Source organism: Seriola lalandi, unplaced genomic scaffold, assembly GCF_002814215.2.
Source record: "Seriola lalandi dorsalis isolate HSWRI2012SDOR001 ecotype SW California unplaced genomic scaffold, Sedor1 jcf7180002054560, whole genome shotgun sequence".
NCBI lineage: Eukaryota > Metazoa > Chordata > Actinopteri > Carangiformes > Carangidae > Seriola > Seriola lalandi.
In genome coordinates this window covers 1,383,843-1,394,580 of record NW_019525113.1, presented here as the reverse complement: position 1 = coordinate 1,394,580, position 10,738 = coordinate 1,383,843, and the positions used below count along the sequence as shown (strand labels likewise).

At 43.6% G+C, this 10,738-nt stretch overlaps 1 protein-coding gene and 1 long non-coding RNA gene across 3 annotated transcripts in view; one reads left to right on the top strand and one right to left on the bottom strand.

Annotated features, from left to right (window-relative positions):
• cdon (cell adhesion associated, oncogene regulated) overlaps positions 1 to 4,666 on the bottom strand; it is a 33,171-nt gene extending 28,505 nt beyond the window's left edge. For both annotated transcript variants that reach the window (XM_087176553.1, XM_023416060.2), the window contains exon 1: positions 4,528 to 4,666. The gene's annotated coding sequence lies outside the window, so the exon portion shown is untranslated. The remainder of the gene's footprint in view (positions 1 to 4,527) is intronic.
• On the top strand, positions 4,603 to 9,803 carry LOC147818578 (uncharacterized). The gene is made up of 2 exons (XR_015437851.1): positions 4,603 to 4,740; positions 9,566 to 9,803. It is a non-coding gene; the product is annotated as an uncharacterized LOC147818578 (long non-coding RNA).
• Positions 9,804 to 10,738: the final 935 nt, after the last annotated feature.

The window sequence follows — 10,738 nt, the reverse complement described above, 5'->3', positions numbered from 1 at the left end:
GGGGGGCATGGAAGACGTGGGGAGGGGTGGGGTCCCACCGAGAGACATATGCGTTGTGTAGCTAAAGTAATGACAGTGTGAGCTCAGAGCAGATAAGAAGTGCTGCTAATGACAGCTCCGTGTAAACAGCAGTGACACCTTCAGCTACTGCATTTGCCTTCGTGGCTACTTCAACACAGCCTCAATTTATCCAATTTCCACTCACAGCTTGTCCCTAGAATAAATTTAGGGAGGGGAAACTGAGGGTGGAAAGTAAAGTCTTTTTGTTAGCACTGCAGCTGCAGGGTGCACTCACCAACCCAGCAGTCGCAAGAACTCAAACTCTTTCTCTGACCTGCCCATCTTTCCCATCGACCCCCTGCTCATGGCTGCTGGGTGTTGTCAATCAGCACCCCCTGGCTCCTTGAACATGGGGGCTTTTTGGCGAGCTGCCCAAAACTCCCCTCTGTCCATCTAACTGTGCCTGAGCTCTGCGTCTGGCCTTAACGAATGGGAGTTGAAGCTCACGGAGTAAAAGGCCAGCGTTAGAAAATGCAGCAGTATGACTCAATCCCTGAGCAATGAGAGTCAAAGGAGGACTATGTGTCAAGAATTAAAAACAGGCCAGGTTTTAGTTTGGGAATAGTTGCTTCGAGGGCCAAACGTCAACCATACCATAGTTCACTAACTTCTACTTTATTATACTAAGAAGCTGAAAATGGATTAGCCATCAGAGATTTAGAAAATGAGCGAGACTTAATTCAAGCGGTCACAATATTGGGAGGATGATGAAAAATAAGGTGGCTGCTTGAAATCCAGAAACGTTCTCTCTGTTTTATGACTCTCCGAACATTTCTCTCAGCCAGAGGTTGATCTTTTGAAGCAATAATATGACAGATCACAGCGCAAAACCAAATAAACAACCAAACCACACTGTGATTTAGGTTTTTATATTCACGTCCATTTGCTTAAGGCCAGGGCTGAGGTTTGCAGCCTGGCCTCAAATCTGTACGGCCTAGAAAGCGGGAGAATGTGGGAGGTGCTCGAAATATACTTTAGTCACCCATTTAGACACACCCTCTCCCACCACACTCACCTCACATAGACTTTCATCCACTTGTCCAGCTCTGACACTCTCATAGGAGTAGGGCTGCGACATAATGTTCATTTGACAACAACATTTTTAAATAAATTGATAAATTGTTTAGTTTTTCTGAGCTCAAAGTGGCATCTTAGAACAAACTGTCCAAAACCCAAAAGATATTTGATTAACAATGATATAAAATAGAAAAAAGTAGCAAAAGATCATTTCAGAGAAGCTGAGATCAGCGACTGTTTATTATGAATCACTTCTCAACTTCAGTGTCAGGTAATTGTCTGTTCATCAGCTAATCGACTAATTGCCGACAACCTCACTTCCAGGTTTTTACCTTCGCTCTGCGATCATTTGTCATTGTTGGAGCACATGCGGTTGTGTGATTATAATACTCCATCAGAGAAATCAACAGAGCCATTATGAGAGCAGGGGCTGGTATCATTACACATGCTTACATTCAAATTGCCCACTTAACATAGTTCTCCTACAGCAACATGTGTTTATCATTAGCGAGCACCCTAATGGCTCAGACATTATTCGAACTCGCTTAATGGCATAGTTGTGCTTTGTTCGGCTCCGTCTGATAAGAGCCGGGCCACTAATGGTTTATTAATTTCCCTACAAGTCTCAAAAACGCACTGTGAAAACAAAACAACAAAAAAAAAATGTTTCTGAGGCTCTGTTGTTGTCTGATTCGATCACAGCCCAGATACAAAATCCCACACATTAACAGCATGGACAGTCATACTAAAAATACTCAACGGGTCCTTATGTTCAGCTTGAAATCCAGCAGCTATTGGTAATGTTTCTGGGACTATTTTGTCATTCAAAAGAGTAATGCTTTCATTTTCCATAAAAAAAAATTTAAAAACTGCTTAATATAGATTGCATGATGCCATTTTTAAATAATTACAGCACAATACAAAGGAAAACTGACAGCAAAAGCATTTTTAAAACATATCTGTAGAAATCATATATGTCAGTCTTTTAAAAATAAAAGCGTAAGAACGTCTTTCTATAGACTCAGCGCACTGCACCAATGTTAAACTTAGAGGGAGAAAAACCAGTGATGAAGAGGCACAGAGGCCAGTTTCTCCACAGGCTGACCAGAATGCAATGCAGCCACTGAACACACAACGTGGTTGGAGGGAGGCAGAACGGTACTGAATGAAATCGTGGAGTGAATAAAGTTAAAATGAGCCACAGAAGAAAATTCTACAACACCTTATGAAAGAAAAAAAAAAACTAGAAAAACTGGAACAGACTCAGCACCAAAACCTGAGGGAGGAAACGTGCTTTTAAAGAGAACGCCCGTCAGCGTCCAAGCTTGAACACAAAGAGCAAATCTCTCTCTGCCCCCTGTCAAAAGCTCACCCAATATTGGGGAGCACTGAAAGGATTTGAAAGCCATCGGAAGTGTCTTCTTGTCCCCCATGGACGCAACAATGCATGAGCAACTGTTTGAACTTGAAAGTGTTTTATCTGCGAGCAGCCATGTGTGTCCCCCTGACTGGATGTCATGCATTCGAGAGGGATCCAGGACTTTGTTCTCGATAACTCTTAAGTGTTCAGTTTTCTGAGAGTCGCCCCTATGTAACAAAAGTCGCTGTGAAGCTCTGATGATAGGGGTGAACAGCACACAGAGGAAACGACTCTCTGCAGTCACATCCATAATATCACCTTGTATTTCTGCTCTGAGACCTCGTGTTAGACAGAATATTTACAATCCTCAGCATTTATGTTGAATCTAAATCTGCATTGTGCATGTGCATGTTGTGGTTTACACATTTATTTGTATTTAAATAAGTGAAAAAAAATTATTACTATTCTAACAATGTGGATTAATCTTATAATTAGTATCTCAAAATGTTTGTCTATGACTGAAAAACTACAAGTGTCATCCTCAAAGTTCCTGAGATGCAGCGAAGCATATCACAACACAAGCAGACCTGAGCAGAATAAGCTCCTACACACGACTGCACACTCAGTCCTCAGCTGTTAGCTCGGACTTTTATTAAAAATCAAACATTTTCCTTGTTTTGGGGATATTTTCCACATCAAGAGGAAACATGTGAAACTGAACCAATAAGAACAAAGCTGTTTGATGATCTCCACACATTCAGTTTCTTCTCTGTCACCTGTGTTTTTAAAGTTTCACCTTTCCCTCTAGTGTTTTTATCGTTTGAGCAACTCAGCGAATAATTTATCCCGAATCCAAAAGGTAAAAAGCACGTTCCAGGTCAGTAAATACTAAACTCCTCCATTCAACCATTCAGGCAGGTACAGTTGCTTTTGTTTGCTTTGCACAGTGATTTGTGCACTTGCCAAACTTTAGAGCAGCACTAACATAGATTTACCAAACCAACATTTATGACACCCTCAGGGGATTTATCTAAAACAATGAAGGCTCTCTGTCTTTGGAGAGAGAGAGAGAGAGACAGAGAAAAAAACCTTCAAATATTAGTGTAAGCCACCATGTTTCTGCAGTGGTAAATGTGGCAGAAAGTTGGCTCCTGAACTGGATCCATGACAAGAAAAAAAAAAAAAAAAAGTATAACTTTAGAACAAAGTAATGTCTCACATACCCAAGTCCATTTCCACCTTTTAATGACTGTGACACCAACGTGTCAACCCAGGGACATATTTGCCATTTCTAAAAATGTTCTCTCATCTTCCAGAGGAAAGAAACGCAGCCCGCAGGCCATCTGTTTTCAGCTGGGATGTTGGAGTGAAGTGTCGCTGTTTACCAAACAAATATTTAGGCATTTTCTTGTGTTTCATTCAGCGCACAGACAACAGAGCTGAGCTGTGTCAGAGTGCAGACAGACAGCAGAGAGCTGCTGGATAATGATGCTGTTTTGGATGTTTTCTTTTTAACACAATACAAAGCTGCCCAGTCTTGTGTGTGAGGATTTCCTTTTTTCTGTCTGCAGATTATAATCTGACAAAGAAGAAGCCTGAAGTCAAGTAAATCCAAACTGTGGTACAACATCAGATTCTGACTCTTCACACAAACTAAAGTGTTGACATTGTAACGAGGTCAAAAGGATGTTTAGAAGCCAATTAAACTAAAGTAAAAAGTAGATTGTGTCTATAATCTGGACGGTTCATTCATGGATATACACACACATAATATTAATTTCCGTACACGGGCGCCCTGGGTTACTGTCGGACTGCCACACTGACGGCGCATGTACAGCCACTCCGCGCCGCTGCTCTCCACTTTCACCACGGCACAAAGTTAAGAAAAAGCTCGGTAATCTTTCAGAAACTGATAAACCTGCTCCCTCACATTCAACGTCACCTTTTCCTTTTGTTATTTCCAGACGAGCACAGCTGGCCTGGTGCGCACACCGAAGCCTTTCCTAGCCCCTCTCCCAGCCAGCCAGCCAGCCAGGCAGCCAGGCAGCCAGCCGGGCCGGGACTCCCCTCTCTCTGCCTCCCCTCCTTACCTCTCTTGCAGGAGGGCAAAAGCTGCGAGCCGTCGGGTGAGTTAGCAGCAAGACGCATTCTTCTGGTGGCAAATCCGTACGGGGCCCTCCATTAGACACGGGCTAAAAGTGCGAGGCGACGGGAGAAACATGAAAACTGCCGGAGGTGGAAGTGGAAGGGGAGAAAGGGACTTTTCAGACGCGCAGAGCTGCGCAGAGCTTCGGGACCCAAAGGTGCGTCAACTCCCCTTGGTCTAAACTCGAGTGAAGGTGGTGGAGAGTTTTCTCCGGGGAAGTTTGGAGTCCATGTGTTTGGATAAAAGCGATAAGTCCCAGCTCGGTGCGCTCACACACGAACACACACACTCTCTCTCTCTCTCTCTCTCTCTCTCTCGCTCTCTCTCTCTCCGTCTCGCCCTGGCTCCGTTATTGTAACTTCTCGGTCTCCGTCTCTGTCGCTGCTTCTCCTACTCTCGCATCTTTGAAGCCAGTGTCGAATTGCTCAGCAAATCATGGCAGCGGCGAGGCTGGTCGTCAAACCAGGAATGTCCCAACCCCACAGCTCAATACGGCTCCTGGAGAGGGGAGGGAGGGAGAGAGGGGAGGGGGGTGTTACCCATATAGACTGTGCATTAACAAGTTTTACAATCTAACGAGAGAAAAAAAACTTCCTACTTCCTCCTCTGTGCACTCTTACCTGTGTGACTTCTCCAATCAGGACGTGAAGGAACACATGAACACATGTTCCTTGTGTTTAACAGTTTAAGTGAACAGTTACACCACAATAAGACCTTTAATGAGGGTTAATCATCAGATATTAAATAAAAAATATGTATTTTTTGCATATTTTTAAAAGTTTTTATTTGTTTACTTGTTTATTTTGAATGAAGGGATACCAGGACAGTGTGCACTCATTTGTTCATGACAGATATAAGTTGCACAATAGAAATCTTTAAAACTTAAATTATGCTACCTCAGGCACCTCTGGAAGTAAGGTTTTTGATTTCATCTGTAGGTGTGATTTATTGTAATTTGTACTCATAAGATAAGCAGAGATGGGATAAAATAACATAACTCATGCAAGCAGGGGATCGTCATAAGAAAAAGTATCACCCATGTGAACAGAGTGGTGCAGATCTTCAGAACTGACACCAGCAGTGACATGAGGACAAAGGATTCATGTCATGATCATTTCTGTCAGACTGAAAAGGGGAAAACTTTACTCTCAAGATGAACATTTAACTATAAAAGTAAAAAAATAAAACTAAAATAAAAACAGACTAAAAGCTTCACTGAGTGAGTGACAGTTTCATCTGCTGCACAAACAGCCTCGATCCCAACACTGCCTCAAAGCCATAAAGGCTGCCTTCCTTTTTTTCAGTGGTATACACTGCTCCTTGTAGATTAACCCAGCTCTCACTGGGCCCATTGAATTGAATTAAAGTTATGTGGGAGGGGGGGTGTTTGAACAGCTAATAGCTACAGGTCATTTCTGGCATCAGACCTGCTGGTTGGATAGTCTGAATGTTGGTTGGCTGCAGCCGTTTCCTCATCACTAGGTGAAATGTCTTCACAGAGAGGCGGGGGAGAGCTGAGCTGCTAGCGAGAAACAGTCATCTGTTGTGCGTATGGGCATGAGTAAACAGCATAATCATCTTTGAGGCAGTAATTATGTGCTCCAGCGTTGGCCGGGCGATGGTGGCGGCGGCGGCGGCGGCGGGCCCACCCTGCTTCAGACAGCAGGTGCAGCTCACCATCTGACAGCTGACTTCTATGGAAGGTGTGATCCAATCCTCCCGAGGCTGGGTCGACCCAGTGAGGGCCTTGGGGCAGTCAGGGCCAAAGCCAACAAACCAGCAAACCTCTGACACAGGAGGAGAAGGAAAACAACACGGAGGAGGAGGAGACGAGACGGATGAAGGACAGATTCCTCAACTCTGTTTTCACTGACAGGAGTTAGACTGTCCTGTTTTTCTTTTAACTTGTTGCTAACAGTGCCAGTTTTCTGTCATTGTGAATTAGAATTTTCTTTTTCTCTACATTCTGTCAAATCACTTTTCAGCACCAGTTTCTAATCAGGCAAACATCAAGGCCTGATACATACATACATGGCTTTATGGCTGTGATACTGCAGTAAATCCTTTATAAATCATTCATCAAACATTCATAAGTCCCAACGTTTAGGTTTCCAGGTTTTAAAGAATCCCTTTCGCAGCTCTTCTTCATCATGCAGAATCACGCCTGCAATGGACAGTCTGACCTCAGAGACCAATATCAATTTATCATGGACTTATGAAAGCTTATTATTGATTACCATCCTTCCACTTTATTCTTGTTACTTTTAACATAGTGTCATTACAATTATTTGTACACCAGAGGCCTGACGGCAGAGGAGGATGCTCACCTGACAAAGTGTTCTTTCACAACCTGGTTTTTACTATAACCAGAAAACACCTGAGTTGTGAGGGTTCAACTCTTTATAAATGATTCCTTATTAACCAGTGCGACCCACTTTTTCTCTAATCTTCCTTATTAAAAGTGATTCATTATATTTTCCCTCTCTCTCTCTCGCTCTCTCTCCCTCGCTCTCCCTCAGGGTCAGGAGCTGGTTGGAGATGGAGACAGAGGCTCTGGGTTCAGAGGGGGGTGAGCAGGGTGATTGGACACAGTCGCATGTGAAAGGCCAGAGAGCGGCGAGTCCACAGGGAGCAGGGTCCACACACAAAGGGCCAGGGAGGGGTTCGGTGGGGGGCGGGAGGGGCGGCCGAGGAGGAGAGGCCACGCTGGGAACCAAAGCTGACAGCACAGACACTTCTTATCCACTGAGGGTTTAGCTGTCTCTGGCCCCCTGGGGTATATACTCACTTATCCGTGTGGAGCTGGCAGCTCCACACTGTTGAGCCACAGCAGCTTCAGAGAGCCGCTCACCGAGAGCAGAGGCAGCAGAAACACTGTGCACACAAAGCAAAGTGACCTCTGGCCCACATTTAACTGATACGAGGCTTGTTTCCTTCTTCATATCAGCCCTGATCAAATATCAATAGATTACATCACATTTAGCCAATACAAGATTACCTGTTGGTGATCATGCAGAGGCTGCAAAACACCAGCAGTTTACACTTTGTACGTTAAAATACTGATTTCCCTCCTGTGACTCCCTGATTGAGCTGAAAGTGGCAGGAGAGCTGCTAACAAGGGCTTTATGAGCTAAATCCTCAAGCAGGGCTTGTTTGGAGTTGGTACATCCAGCTTGCTGTGCTTTGCTGTGAGGATAATAAGCCTCCGACCACTGTCAACAGAGTGTTTATGACCTGCAAAGCAGCGCGGGGTTGTGTTGACTTTGTCAGCAGGGGACTGAGGAACGCCTGACTCCCAGTGCTATTAAAAGGCACTTCCAGATAACAGGAGTACCATCCCTCTGTTTGTGGATTGGTCAAGCAGGACGAAATACCAGAGCTTTATTGTTAGGCTCCAGATCTGAGGACCACATTTACATCATTTACTCAAAAGCAGATGTTGTTGGTAGAATTTCAATGCCATTTAAAAGCACTTGTTCCCTTTATTTTTATAGGGTGCTTAGGCAAGAAGTAGGACAATTAGAGAAAAGTAAAAAAAAAAACTTTTCTTCTAAGGACATTTATTTGCAACTTTTTACATGGAAAACTTTGTGCAGGTGAAGAAATATATACGAGAGTGAGAAAAATCACAATATTTTACAACATAGACTAAATGGATTTCCCCTCGGAGGGTCGTATCTCATGACTTAGACAGGTGTGTGCAATGTGTGTGTATGTGTGTGTGTACGTTCTGTCTTTCTGTAGGTTCGGGTATGCGGCTGCAGTCGCGCGTGTGTGTGTGTGTGTGTGTGTGTGTGTGTGTGTGTGTGTGTTCATGGATGTGTAAAAGAAAGAAAGAGAAATTTGAAGGCACTCATCCCCATCTGGTTTCTGCATCACTGTGGTGGGATCACATTATCCATCGTGGGCTCTCTGGGAATTTCATCAGTCTGTAACATCTCACTTATTCTCACATCTCCCCGGGCTTTACCATGTACAACAATCCTGAGTGTCTCTCTCCTGACACCGCAGTGACCCTGCACATCCTCTGGTCATCTTTAAAGCTTTCCCCCATCTGATGTGAGAACTGTACGGGGCATAAAACTGTCTCTGCTCCAGTCTTCACGCTGTCACTGCTTTGCCCGAGTTGTCCACAACTCAGCAATATATGTGTGTGTACATATACACAAACACAGCTAGTGCTTTACCTGCCTATACAAGGAGAGAGCAAACTCAAACTTCAGTGGGTTTAGGTTTTAGCAGTTATTAGTGGCTACACCAAATTTTAATGAGTAACAAGACAGACATACATGATGTGCCCTTTCGATCTTTAGATTCTCTCGTCATATCTAATGAATAAAGGCAATAAAGCAGATTTAAATAAAGAAAGATTAACAGCAAAGGTCAGACATTTTAATATAGGTTAATATAAAAAGAAATGAAAGTAAGACTTGCAGCTCTGATATGATGATCCCATGATTTTTAGACAAACAAGTGGCACTGTTTTGATTTACAGAGGGATCTGTCAGGTATAAGAAAGAAAGAAAGAAAGAAAGAAAGAAAGAAAGAAAGAAAGAAAGAGCACATGATAAAATGCCAAAATTCTCACATGGATCCAAATCTAAATGAAGACGTTGATATGTCAAATTAATGATGATTATACAAAAACTACAAACACAAACTGTTTTATTTTGTAACTATCCTAACCTTTTCATTACACTTCCACTACTTGTGTATTTGATTAAAAATCATTTTGTCTTGATGTGAAGCCTATGAAAACTCCTATATCACTTCCACCGATGTAATTTATAAGTGATTTCCAAATCGTACGGGCGTGTTGTTCCGGTCTCATCCCAACATCCAAACCAGCAGTGACGTGAAGCTGTCATGATAAAGCATTCGGGAGTTGGTTGTAGTGGGTATCTGGGGAATAGTTGGAGCAGGAAGAGGCTGAAGTGAAATATCATTCCTGTTTAACACTGATGTTTCCTCTGGTCCCACAGGCTCATGGTGACCTTGTGATTTATGGCGCAGCGCTGGAGGAGCAGATCAGAATACAGCTGCCCCACAGCTACACACAAACATGTGTCCGACTCCTGCGCAACCTCGACTTCCTTAAGGTTCCTTAACTTCCTACCTTAACCTGAAGTCCCAATCTGCAGTCAAACCAGTGCAGCTCTGGACTGAATGTCTTCCAGCTGTTAGATAAGAAGAAATTATAATAAAACAAATGTATCAGCATTTCCTCTCTTTTGTGTGTATTTGCTTCTGTCTGTGGAGCAGGGGATTATGTGCGTAAAAATGTGACGCTTGTTGCAGCTAACTGGCTTTTCCAGCTCATTCCGAATGGCATGAAGTGATGTAGAAAATGAGCTCGATGAAGAGGATTAGGACCGGAGACTGCGAGTGCTTATCATCTCCCATAGCACTGGAGTGTAGCCATGGAAACAGGAAGTGAGAGGCAAGCTTCCAAGATGGCCACCAGCTTGTGAATGGGTGCATTCCTCAACGGCAGGGTGTCTGCTGGAGGGAGGAGGGGCGAGCCAGTGTGTTTACTCCGAAAAGGGACTATATAAATAGTAACTGCTGCTGTTTTAAGGACTTCCTGTCACTAGGTATTCCATAAAACAGTAGTTAAATAAACAATCAGTTTCCCATTGGGGCTGCCTTGTCTATTCTGAAGTGAGGTCTGCGGTGGGTTCAATCCAGGACCCCGGCGTGTGGATTTTAAAGCCCCAGACTGGAGTCATGGAGCTGTTACAGGTCACCACACTCTCTTTCACTCGCACCCGGCCTGGTCATATAACCTCCACACACACAAACTGAGCCTGAGTTCCACATTCAGCATGTTTTTTTTGTTTTTTGTTTTTTTCTCTGCCAAGTAACTTCTATACTGACTTTTCAGTGAGCTCTCCTCATTGTTTTGTTATGTGAGCTGTGCATGTGGCGCTCTTCTTTCTGCCATCACAGTGCAGGGGTTCACGGCACTGTGATGATCTGAGTGGGACGTCATTCAGTGCGCTGCAGCCAGAGAAGTAGATAAGTGGTGATTAGGTGTAAAGTATTTGGGAATTAACACAGTTTTGGTTTTTGGGCTTTGATGACTTTCAGCTATGTTTACATCCATATCAGGTGTAGGAATTATACCATTTTTTTATACATAGTTTCTTGAGTCT